A 12,646-nucleotide genomic window follows, 5' to 3' on the forward strand; every position below is an offset into this window, starting at 1 on the left:
GCTGTGGGTGAGCTGGTAACCTTCCTGAGCCTCAGCTAGAAGACAGAGTTTGCAATCTCTGCACCACAGGCTGCTGGTAAAGACCAAACAAAGGGGGCATTTTAATGCGGGTTTTGTGTGACCTCCGCAACAGACAATAGCAAGTGCCTCCAGCAGCCGCTGACACTGAACAGCTCTGCCACATTCCAGGGATGTTCCAAGGGTCTGATTATCCCTTTTAGGTTCTGTGATTATCCCCATTTTACAGTCAGAGAAACTGAGGCCCTGGCCTGAGGTCACACAGATAGTGAGAGGCACAGCCCCAATTCCTGCTCGGTGTCTGGGGTGCTGATCGCCACCTCATGCTGTCAGCAAGGCCAGCACAGCATCTGGCACACACGATGGCACCAGGAGTGCGCCATCCGCTGTATCCATCTCAGAAGCCAGGGTCAGTGGTCCTGGGTGGGGGAGGGCGAGTGGGTCCCAGGGGTGGGCCAGGGCTCAGAGGCACCCAGGACCTCCCCCTGTGAGTCCCTGACCCTAACACTCTAGCCCTGCTTCGAAGGCCTGAAGGAGTTATTGGGCCAGGTGGCCTCAGTGTCCCCAAAGGCCTCCCCGAGTCCCCCAGTTATTAGTTATAACCAGGCATCCCTGGATGAAGTTTCCCATCCCTTTGGGGTCTCTCTCCCTCTCCCCCACATATTTAATACCTAACCTTGCCCAACTCTAGATACCTGCTCCTAATAAACCTCTACGACTTTAATGAACTAAATAGCAAATTACTTTTTTATTCAAGAATGAAATTTCATCATATTCATAATTCATATTTTATTTCAGACATCTGCTGCTGATTACATTACATTTAACTAAAATTAGATGATGCTCAGAATGCAATTAAGGCTCTGCCAAATTCTTCGGCCCACCAATGCTGGCGGAGCTCAGCGGGGGCCGCTAGGAACCTAATATGTAATTAGGAGCTATTTTCTAGCTGTTTTTAAAGTCTGAAAATTAGCTGCCTTTATTAATCACACAGACAAATATAAAGTGGAACCAACGCTCGCTGAAATTTCTAAAAGGGATTTTTTGTTTAATTATACACCACAGAGCTCCGCGACTCGTTTTGCATGTTGATTTGTTGTGCAGTGACATTTTGACAACTGGTTCTCAATTTGTCTGTCGTAGTTAGGCAACAACAAAGCCGACGGTAATACTTTAACTTTCAAAACCTTCAGTGTGCCGGGAGAGGGAGAATGGCATTCCTCGCTGCGGGCCCGCGGCTCAGGCTCTCCAAGCCACAGGGGCCCGAGACACGGGCAGAAGGGCTGCTGGAAGGGGGCATGGCTGACACTGGGGGGCAGGGAAGCGGCAGAGCACTGGACCGGGAGTCCAGGGGCCGGAGTGTGGGTCCCTGCTCTGAGCAGTCTGTCAGGAACCCCCTCCTCTTCTCTGGGCCTCAGTTTCCTCCCTTATGCCACGAAAGGTTTGGAGTCCGAGCTTCCAGAGGCTGAATTCTGCCTCTTTTCTCCGAGCACCAGTGTCCTTTGGACTCTTAATCCTACCCAGGGGATCTTTTGTTGTCCCGTTGTACAGAGGATGAAAATGAGACTTAAGAAGGTTAGGCTACTTGTCGCCAGCTGGCCGGGGCCGAAGCATAACTCAAATGCACACATCATTGCTCCAGAGTCTGTCCTTAGCTGCTGTATCTTCCACCCTGCTCCTAGTCCTGTCAGGACTCTCGGAGCCTCAGTTTCCCAACTTTGCTTCTTGGACATGGTGACGCAGCATGTACCCTGGCCGGTGTTGGGGAGAGGGCACAGGCGAGGCCACAGCATGCAGTGGCATCGAGCTCTGGGGGTGGCCTCTAACCCCACAACCTCCCTTGAGCTCGCTCTATGTCCTACAATGTCCAGTGATGTCCAGAGTCCTGGGGACTTGAGTGGCCACCCAAGAGCCTGAATTCCACCCACACTGACTACTATAAATGACTTTTCCCCATGTGCTTAGTCCTGCGGTGACCCTTTATGGTCTACACTTTTCCCACTAATCCTGTTAACTGGGTTCACTGCTAGGTGTGAAGGGCTGAGTTCAAATCCAGCCCGTGCCACTTCTCTGCTGCAGTCACCTTGGCCAAGCCACCTCTACTCTCTGAGTCTCAGTACCCCCGTTGTTAAAATAAAATTTTTTTGGTGTTACTGATGATCAAATCCAGGGTGTTGAGCTTGCCAGACAAAACACTCTACCACTGAGGTACATCCTCGGCCTCTTTTTAAAAATGTTTGAGCCAAAGAATTCACTAAATTGCCCAGGTTGGGCTGGAACCTTTGATCCTCCTGCCTCAGCCTCCAGAGTAGCTGCGATTACAGGTGTGTGCCACCACACCCAGCTAAAAATGGAGACTCTCACGGTAACCCTGCCTCCAAATTCTCCAGGGACTGAATAGGATGATGGGGGCTCATCCTGGCTTTCAGGGAAGGCTTGCCCTGGGGTCCTTGTGACCAAGCTGAGAGCTGCCCCTGAGGTGCTGCACCCAGGCTCTTTGCATTACCCCATGCCTCCCTACGCCCCCAGGGAGGACTGGAGAAGGTCCTAGGCTCACTGTGGGGAGGGCTGCCCCAGCTGATCTGTGTGGTTTCAGGGACCCTTGGGGCATCCTCTTCTCCTGTCTCTCATTCCCCTTTGCCCCTGGAGGGGGTGATAAGCAGCCAAGCCAGAAGCGAAACCCAGCCCAAGGGTCTTCTGTCCCTGCTCATTCCAGGCCAGTGGCACCAGCATGACTGCCTGCCACAGCCTGCTTCAGGAGCCAGCTCTGGCTCTGCCTTGTGCCCCTAGACTCACCTGATAGAAATGCCAACGGAAGAAAGGAGGGTTTTGTTTTGTTTTTTTGGTGACAATGAAGCTGCCAATAAAATCTCAAACGCAGAGATAGGCAGTGACTACTTCACTTCTTCTGACAGTTGTGACCCTGCTGGGGAAGGAAAATGACAGGCATCTGCTGACATCAACCCTACTTCTTTCGGAGAACAGCCCTCGGGAGAGGTGTTCCCGGGGGACCCGCCTCACCCAGATGCCAAGCAGGCTGTGGCTGCTGCTGTAGGCAGAAGGGGCCAGTGTCACTGGGGAGGACAGGCCGGACATCGTCCATCTCCTGGCTCCTCTCTGAGCACTGACAGGTGCCAGGTACAAACCCCACCGGTGAGGGGCACTGGGGGCTGAACCGTGTCCCCTCAAAAGAGACGCTGAAGTCCTGGCCCCTAGTTCCTGTGAATGTGACCTTCTTGGGAAATACAGGTTGTTGCAAATGTGATCAAATTGAGAGGAGGCCATTGGGCTCTCAGAGAAGAGGAAATGCCAGGCGAGGACAGCAGCACTCTGGGGTGGGGCTGGCGTCTCGGCTCCAGCAGGGATGCAGTGAGGTGGCTTCGAGCCGGGGTGCCAGGATCAATGGCCCCCACCAGAGCTAGGCCCAGGCAAGGAAGGGGGCACCTGTGACACCTTGACTTCAGGCTTCTGGCCTCCAGAACTGTTTGATAACCCATTTCTAGTGCTTCGAGCCACCCACTTGGTGGTGCTTATTACAGCAGCTGAGGAAACTATTACAAGGAGCTGGATGCCACTGAGGGTACCAGCAAAGAGGCCCCAACCCTGGCAGGAGACTATTAAAAATGGATAGGCTGGTGTGGTGGCGCATGCCTGTAATCCTAGCACTTGGGAGGCTGAGGCAGGAGGATCACCATGAGTTCGAGGCCAGCCTAGACTACATGTCAAGACTCTATCAAAAAAAAAAAAAAATGGATACACTCACAACAGAACAGAGGAGACAGAAATGAGAGGTCCCTCCAGGGAGCCACAAAACCTTCCAATCTGTCCCCTCCTCTTCTTTTCTTTTTTTTTTTTTCCCTCTACTTTTGACTATAATGCCACTGCCCACTCCAGCCATCACTCCCCTCACTGCCTGACACCTGTCTTCTGCCCCCCGCCATCCACTGTGTCACAGCCACGGGACTTTCCAAAGGGTAACTGTGACCCCACTCCCACTCTAACACCCACCTTGGCTCCCCAGGGCCCTGAGGGGAACCCTTGTCTCATGGTGGTGCAGGCTCTGCCTTGTACTTGCTCTAGGTTCCGTCTGAACACGGAATCATTTGTAGCTGTCCCGAATGCGCCGAAGTGCAGCCTTTGCTGTCTAGAACACTCTCCCTCACCTGCTAGGCCAGCGCAAATTCCACCCAAGTCCCCACCTCAGGAAGCCTCCCTTGATCCCAATCCAGCTTACTGTACGAATCCTCTGTTCTTCCCAGGGCTCCCAGGGTAACTCTGAACCCGCTACTGTGAGGTCCCCAAATCCCAGTACAGTCTGAACTCAGGCAGTTTACCTACTTGCTACGTCAGCCTCAGCTACCTTGGTTGAGAATCTGGCTCTAGCAACAAATGCTGGTTCAGCCATCAAGTCCCAGGCCCGGTTGCCTGCTTTGTGACACCCGGAGGAAGGGATTACCCAGAGCCGGAAGGGAGAGATCTGCTTTTCATCTGCCCTGATTCCTGCAGTACCTTGAGCAGTTCTGTGTTTATTCCTTATCCACTGCAGTGGCATGGAACCTTCCTGAGCATCACTTTCTCCACGACAAAATAGTGTCTAGCACACAGGTGTTACACGTCACACTAGGTGACAGAACAGGCAAAGTGAATCCTCCGCTACTGTGCTCAGTGCCCTACTTAATTCCCACCACCACCACCACCTGGTGAATCGATTAATTGGCTCCATTTTTCAGATAAAGAAACTGGTGCTCAGAGAGGCAATGTTGCTCACCCAATGTCACACAGCTAGCGAGTGGTAGAGCTGGGATTTGAACTCAGTTCTATCTGGGCTCTTCTTATGATCCACTGCCCGGGCCTCAGGAAGGAAGGAGGGGCAGCAGAGAACAGGGCTCCCTGCCCCTCCTTCCAAAGAAAACAGGTCCCAGAGCGACAGGACTGTGGCTGGCTCCATAAATAACACAGGTCCCTGGGCCCTGCCGGCAGTTTAGCAGCCCGAGAGTGTGTGTGTAATACAAACAGCACTAATCCCCTGTCAGTTAAGCTGGATATCAGAGGAGACAAGCTTCCGAGCGGGGAGGCCTAATTGAATCGAATTGAAAAGGCGGAATGGGCGGCCAGGCAGCGAGGAGGGTCAGGAGGAGTGAGCAGCAGCCCTGGCGCAGCTGTCTGGGCCTTCCCAGGCTGGCTGGTGCATTCCAGCCCTGCTGTGGGCAGCCAGGCTGGGGAGGGGGGTCCCAATCCTGGGTAGGGGGCCGAGCCAGGGTGCCCCACCCCCTCCAGCCTCCCCTTTATCTGCTGGCTCTGCTGATTTCTCTCCACCGCTGACCCTTTTTCTGCTCCCTCTGTTATCTCGAATAATGTCACTGCCTCTTTAGAATCTATTCATCAGAGCAGAAGGAAGCCAGTGCTGACACCGATAAAAAAAATACCATCTGTGCCTTGCGGGGACGGGGATGCGCTCTCCCCCGACCGCGGGCACCCCCACCACCCGCCACAGCCACCTGCCACTTCACAGGCACGGAGGGGTGAGCAGATTCCGAGGAGGGCACGCGCCTCCCCCTGGGGTGCACCACCCCGCTTGGAAGGAGGTCTCAACCCCTGCAGTCTGGCGTGACTTGGCTTCTTTTCCCTTAATCATATTTTAAAACTAGATAACAGGGCTGGGGCTGTCACTCAGTGGTAGAGCACTTGCCTGGCACGGGCTAGGCCCTGGGTTCCACCCTTGACATGGCAAAAATGAACAAAAAACTAGATAGAAAGTCCTGGCCCACGTGTCCGACACCTCACAGGCCAACAGTGGGCGCAGCTGGGCAGCCTGCTGTGTCCCTCCCTGGCCTGGCTTGTGTCACTTGCTGGTGTCTGGAGATGGGAGGGTGGAGACGCCTGAGCAGGGAGAGCTCCTCCGGGGGTGCCAGAGAACCTGGGAAATAGGGCTGGGCCACAGCCCCGGGGCTGGAAGTAATATCCTCTGAACCAGGAAGGAGACCAAGGCCAGGGAGGAAAAGCCACTCCCAGCGTCACACAGCATTTCAGGAACTTCCCGGCTCCCTGGAAGGTGCTCTCCTCAGCCTACAAGGCAGGGGAGACATGGGAAGTTGTGGTGCTGGCCTTGCAGCCCCCAGATTCCCCGTCAGTGCCATGAGACTGCTGCCCGGTGCGCCCTCGGCCTTCCCTGTGCTGTCTCTGGTTGGCGCTCACTAGGTCGCCCGGTAGAGGGGCCGGCATCTCGCAGTGGCAGCCCCTGTGCCCTCTCTCCTGGTCTTGGGAGGCACTAGCTCCACCCACTGCCCTCAGTCATCCAGGATCCTGGGCAAACATGTGGTGTGGCCGCGGGCAGTCATTTCCTAGCTCTGTGCCTCACTTTCCCCATCCACAGAGTGAGTCCTGTGACTGTATCTGGGAAGGGTCTGGATGGACGGACACATCTTCGCAAATGACTCATCTCTCTGAGGCAGATGGCAGGGGACAATAACCTGGAGTGAGTGACAGCCACTCTGGCACCCGCCGTGGACAAGACTAGCGGTGTGCAGAGGCCCCCCGGCCCTGTGAAGGTTAAAGGCGGCGTGGAGCAGATGTGGCTGGCATGGTGACAGAAGACAGGTGCTTGGTTCGAGGGAAGCCTCTCCTTCCAAAGTCACATCCCCCACTCCCAGACGGCTAGCCCCTGGCTGCCACTGAGATCTGGGGGAGCCCATTGCCTGAGGCAGCACAGCCAAATGTACCTGTTGCCTGTGGGACAGAGGCTGCCACCCTATCAGTGCTTCCTTTCAGGGTGGGACACAACAGCAAATCCCACTTCGCCTCATCAGCAAAAAGGAGGGATGCCAGGCTTTGGTGTCAGATGTTTCTAGATTCAAATTCAGCCTCAGCCAGATGCAAGCTGTTGCCACTCTGAGCCTCAGTTTCCCCTCTCTGATGAGCTCCAGGCTACATGTTGGATGCGCATTATTTGCTACTATTTCCGTATTCCTGAGGCTCAGACAGGGGATGCAGGCTGCCTACTGTCCCACAGCAGGAAGTGGGTGGGGCACAAGACTAGACCAGATCCATCTAAGCCAGAGCCACAAAATACCAATCACTGGGAGGACTGAAAGAAGATATGAGAGCAAAGGTCTTGGCACAGTGAACAGACATCATTTCTATGAATGGAGAAACTTGAGGGCCAGAGAGGGCAGAAGACCTGCATAAGGTCACACAGCAAGTCACTTTGTCCTTTCTTTTGGTTTTCTCCTCTCCCTCCCTTGTCCATGTTCTGCTCACCTACCTTCTCTGGCAAATGCTCACCCACCTCTCTGGGGCAAAGGCAGATAGGGTGTCAGTGAGAGAGCACTGTGCTTAGAGTCCAGAGACTGTCTCAGGGCCTCATGTCTGCACCTGATGACTATGTGACTTGAAGCAGTCACCTGCTTTCTGGGCCTCAGTTTCCTCATATGTGAAATGGGCCCACACCCTTTCCTCCTGGGCTTGTTGAGGGTATGGGTGGAGAGAAAGGAGCTAATGAGTCCAAAGCCAGAAGCCAGCATGTCCCCCAGGACAGCAGCAGCTCTAATGGGTCACCTTACTTCTCTGGATCCTCACCTGGCCCCTGGCACACAGCAGGTGTGCATTTGGTGTTTTCTGACTGAACAGTACTCATACCTAAGGGGCGGATCCTTCTTGACGCCCTTGGCAACAGTGGGGAGGGCAGCTCTTTTTTCCGGGCACGGACGATGCCCAGTCTGAGCTGGAGGGGCCAGGTGCATCAGTTAGGGGCAGCCTCGGTGCCCCACCAACCCTCACGGGGGACATTCGGCCTCAGCCCACGAGTCGTACAGATGCCGCAACGTGGATATTTCCCTCCTCAGAGGGAAAGACAGTCTAACAGCTCACTCCTCTGGCAGGAGCCTGGGTGGGGAGTCCGGCAGAGCGTGGCCTGAGGGAAATCAGGTGCCCAGAGTGAGGTTCTGGTTGTACTCAGGCCTCTCCTGGGAGGAGAGGGAGCCCCTTTCCTCTCCCTTGGGATGCGACCCGTTTCTGCCCCCACCCCACTATTTGCAGAGCCCTAACAGAACCAAGTTGCTGGAGGCAGGGGTTTGTCCCTGGGCCATTTCCCTGCGGCCCTGTCTCTCCCCTCATGAGGTCTACGGCAGGAAAGCCATAAAGCACGCAGGGCTCTGGTGTGAGTAACAGTCAGGTGGGTGCCAGGCCCCTGGCCTTCAGAGCAAAGCCTGCGGATCAGGACTCAGCCCACAGTGGCCAGCACAGCGCCTTCTTGTTCCAGGTGCCAGCGACAGCCCTGTTCAGACTGGAAGCACAGGAGGCCATGTCCACCCAGGCCAGCAGGGTTCAAGGCCAGGCCAGTCTCGGCCCCGTCTGAGGGACAAGCTGACTGTTTTTCTGCAGAGTGGCGACTAACTCGGGCCCACAGTCCAGGGTGCTCTGATACCCAGAGGTTTTGCGACCAACTCATTTGCCAGCAAATCCAACATGTTGCTGTGCCATTATGCCGGTGCAGTGGGACTCTGCCTGCCTTCTGTGGGAGTCGGGGTGGCTGCTGCCTTCCAGAGCCACTAGGAGAAAGCATCAGGGTGCTGTCCCCAAAGCTGCAACATTCTCAACTCCAGATCGAGCCTGGCCCCAGAATTCCAGGCCAGGGACCCTGATTCCACACGCCCACATCCCAGGAGCACTGAGGGAATGAAATGTGATCACACTGCCCGGGATTGTGCATTTGAGGAAACTGAGGCCTGGAGCAGAAAGGCAGGGGTCTAAGGCACGTGGTCAATATGGACAGAAGTGAGGCCTGGGGGTGGGTCCTGGACTCCAGGTGCTCTTTCTGTGATGTCCCAGCCATGAGAAAGCAAAAAGGCACGAAGGAGGATGCGGCAGCCTGCTCTGTGACCATAAGCAGGTCTCTTGCCCTCTCTGGGCCTTGGTTTCCCCACCAAGAGCAAACGAGGTGTAGGATGTGCGTGTGATTTTTGAGAGCCCTCTTGTCCCTGATACTTTTGGGGTTACAAGCAAGTAAAACACCTGTCAGGGACACTGGGGATGATTTGTACTCGTTTGTTTCAGTCCTGAGAAGACACTTCGTGGAGGCCCGGACTAGGAGGTCCCTTGGGGGTGGGGGTGGCGGTTCCGGGTGCAGCTCCAGTGAGGGGTGCTCCCGTGCCACTGGCTCAGTCTGCCTGCTGTGTGCCCGGGCTGCAGTGGGGGCAGCACTGCGTGAGGCCACAGGCCCAAGGGGGCCGGTGCCACTGCAGTGGGTTGACAACCCCATCACATCAATCAGACAAGGAAGAGACAGGGGGCTTTGGGAGGTTACCGGGCTTCTCCCTGACAAGCAGCCCAAAAGAGTGGCCGAGGCCGGTCTGAAGTCACATAGTCCTGTGTTCAAATCCAGCTCTGCCACTCGTTTGCCTTATGGCCCCATGCAGGTGCTTTCCTTTCCTGGGCCTCAGTTTACTCATCAGCTGAATGGGGAGTGCGTGACAACTATCTCAATGAACTGGGAGGACTCCCAGGGATGACGCATGCCGAGCAGGTGGCCCATGATGATACACCAAAGGCTGGCTGTTAGCTCTGCACCAGCTCTGAGCTCTGAGGGCCACAGGGAGGAGGGGAACACAGGGCAACACAAGACAGGACATTCTGCAGGACGACCTGCCAGAGGGCTTGAGAAAGCGCCACTTAACGGAGGAGGTAAGGGTGTATGCGCATGCATGTGGGGCTGTTGAGCCAGATTAAAAGGGAATTTAGGGCGACAACAACCAGCTGCCTGGTACTAGGCAGGATCCTGTGTATTCTGGGGTCAGCTGGGGAAAATGTGACCACAGACTGGGCATTAGAGATGAAAATGCACTGACACAGAATGACAATTATGAACAGAAACAGCAGGTGACCAAACAGCGCTTATACACCATCTCATTTTATTGAACAGTGCACACACGTGTGGGCACACGCGCGCGCGCGCACACACACACACACACGGAAAGGTGGAAGCCTTTCATGCAGGGAAACCTGTGAGCGGTAAAAACTCAGAGCTTTGACTTTATTTTTACTCACTGGAAGTTTCTCTCTACAGTGTATATATGCCACTTTTGTAACAGTAAAGGAATTTCTGATTTTAAAACTACAGCAGAAGTCCAGGCTCCAGAGCTGGAGGACCTGGTCTCACATGTAGCTCTCCGTCCCTCGCTGGAAGATGGCAGATGTCAAGAAACAGCCCCAGAGCTCCTCCCAAATTGGGTAGGAGCCAGGAAGGGCTTTGATGGGAGCACCTTCCAGGTGTCAGACGTGCAGTGAGGGGCCTCGTGAATGAGCGACAATGGAAATGGAGCCCGAGAGGCTGAGGGACCCAGGAGCCCGGCCGTACCCTTTGACCTAGAACTCCCACCAAATGCACTCGGTTGCCGTGGTCCATGGCCATGTTCTCAAGGAGGAATAAAAGTCCTCACCCATCTGGACATGGTGGCATGGTGGCACACGCCCGTAATCCCAGCACTCGGGAGGCTGAGGCAGAAGGACTGCTGGGAGTTCAAGGTCAGCCTGGTTTTTACAGTGAGAGCCTGTCTTGAAAAACCAAAAAAAAAAAAAGTCCTCACCAAGAAGAAGAATATTAGCCCCATCCCAGCAGCTTCACAGCCTCTGGTGCAATCCGCTTTTATAGCCTGTTTCGCACTGTGAGACCTGTACCAGAGCTGGAATGTTCACTGCAAACTCAAGGCTGCACAGGTGGCTGTGAAAGCCACAGGCCAGAGCCGTGCTGCCTTGGGTGAGAGCGCTGTCTGGCAACGGGGCCGAGTGCTGGTCCTTCCCACAGGAAGGCAGGAGGCGGCAAAGCAGGTGGCACTAGCTACATTTCACTCACTGCGTTTCTCCAACAGTGAACCGAGGGGTCTCAACCTTGGGGCACTGCCCCAGGCTGGCACTGTCAACCAGCTCTGTGTGCCATTCTGGGGTGTCTGGGCCCTCACACAGAACTGACCAGCCAGACGTCCTTATTTTTCAGCACAAAGCAGTTGCGACAGCGAACATTTACTGAGCACTTACTATGTGTCGGGCACAGCACCAATGGCTTTCTGTGCACCTTCTTGTGCAATCTCCCTGAAACTTCTATAACAAGGGTTCGGTTATCCTTCTCATTCTCTAGATGAGAGCCCAGCTCCAAGGTGAACTGGGTGCCCAAGGTCATGTGGCTCCCAAGCCACAGAGCTGAAATGGACCCCGGGCACAGCTAAAGGCTCAACCACCATGCTCCTCTCCGGAGACAACCTTGGGGTCCTCTAGCTCAGCGTCCTCAGCCTGGCTGCACACGAGGATCACCCGGGGGCTTGAAGAAGCTACTGGTGATGGTCTAGCCAAGAAGGCGTAACTGATGTATGTACAAGTGTCACATCAAAGACAGGTAGCTGGAAGTGGGTGGCACAGGGCCCATGTGGTGGCTGCAGCAGTGGCAGGTAAGAGGCTTCTCTGCCAAGGCACACAGTGCAAGTGGATAGGGCTGGCTGCTGCTCAAGGACTGACACTCTGCAGCGGAGGAGAGAGAGGGCCTCAGGCAGCGGGTGGGCTCTGGGGATCCAAGCCTCAGGACACCTTCACTTTCCCCAGGTCTATGGCGCATGCTGACAGAAGCTGAGGAGGCTCCCAAGCCCACCTCACCTCCTACAGGCCAGACAGCAGCTCTCGACCAGCGTCGTCACCAGTAGGGCTTGGTATGGGCTGCAGACCTACCCTGACTGAGCAGCCCTGAATCCAGAGGGAATACGGGGCCTCAGCATGGCTGACATCAACAACCACAACACTGTGTACAGAGCCGGGCCAGGCCCCAGCAGGCTGAGGGCAGGCTCCAGAGTCAAACTGGCTGTCTTAGTTACTTTTCTCATCACTGGGACAAATACCTTACATCCGAAGTTAAAGGGGGAAAGGTTTCTTTGGCTCACAGTTTGTAGAGGTTTCAGTCCATCATCAGTTGGCTCCAAGGCAGGGTGGAGTGGCAGACAGCTTTCACAGAGGAGAAACAGTTCATGGTGGGCAGAAGGTAGCAGAGCAAGCAAGCAAGGGACAGGATAAGCCTCTTTCTGTCCTGAATACTGTATCCAGGCTATCGGGATTGGGGTGGTGCCAAACCAATCAGTGGACTGATTGAGGAATCGCCCACTCTCAATCCCAGCATCACACACTCTAGATTCAGCCACCTCTGAAAAAGCCCCACCTATGATCAAAAGAGGCACTAGGGGTACATCTAGACCCAAACTAACACTGTCTGAGCTTCTATCCGCCTCCAGTGTGGTTTGGCTGTGTGGCCTTGGCCAAGTTTCTCAGTCTCACTGAGCTTTCATTTCCAGATCTGTAAACTAGGGATGAGACTAGCAATTACACTCTGAGATTAAAGGAGAGGATGGATGTGCAGTGCTTAGAACAAACAGGGCCTGGTCCACGTAAGTGCCATGTTACTGTTGTAAACATTATCTGTGAGGGTGGAGACAGGGAACCCCATCAGTGATGCTGGGCCAAGCTGGGGTGGGTGTCCTTCCTATTACTCTCATGTTCCCGGCAGTGACCCCAGGAAGGGCCCTGGGCTGGGCAGGGTGTGGGGCTGGAGCTCAGCCGCTGCTCTCTGGCCAGCTCCATCCCTTCAGCTTCCAGTCAC

This window comes from Heterocephalus glaber, unplaced genomic scaffold (assembly GCF_053883595.1).
Source record: "Heterocephalus glaber isolate CG9 unplaced genomic scaffold, H.glaber_assembly_v1.0 deba00001687, whole genome shotgun sequence".
Classification (NCBI taxonomy): domain Eukaryota; kingdom Metazoa; phylum Chordata; class Mammalia; order Rodentia; family Bathyergidae; genus Heterocephalus; species Heterocephalus glaber.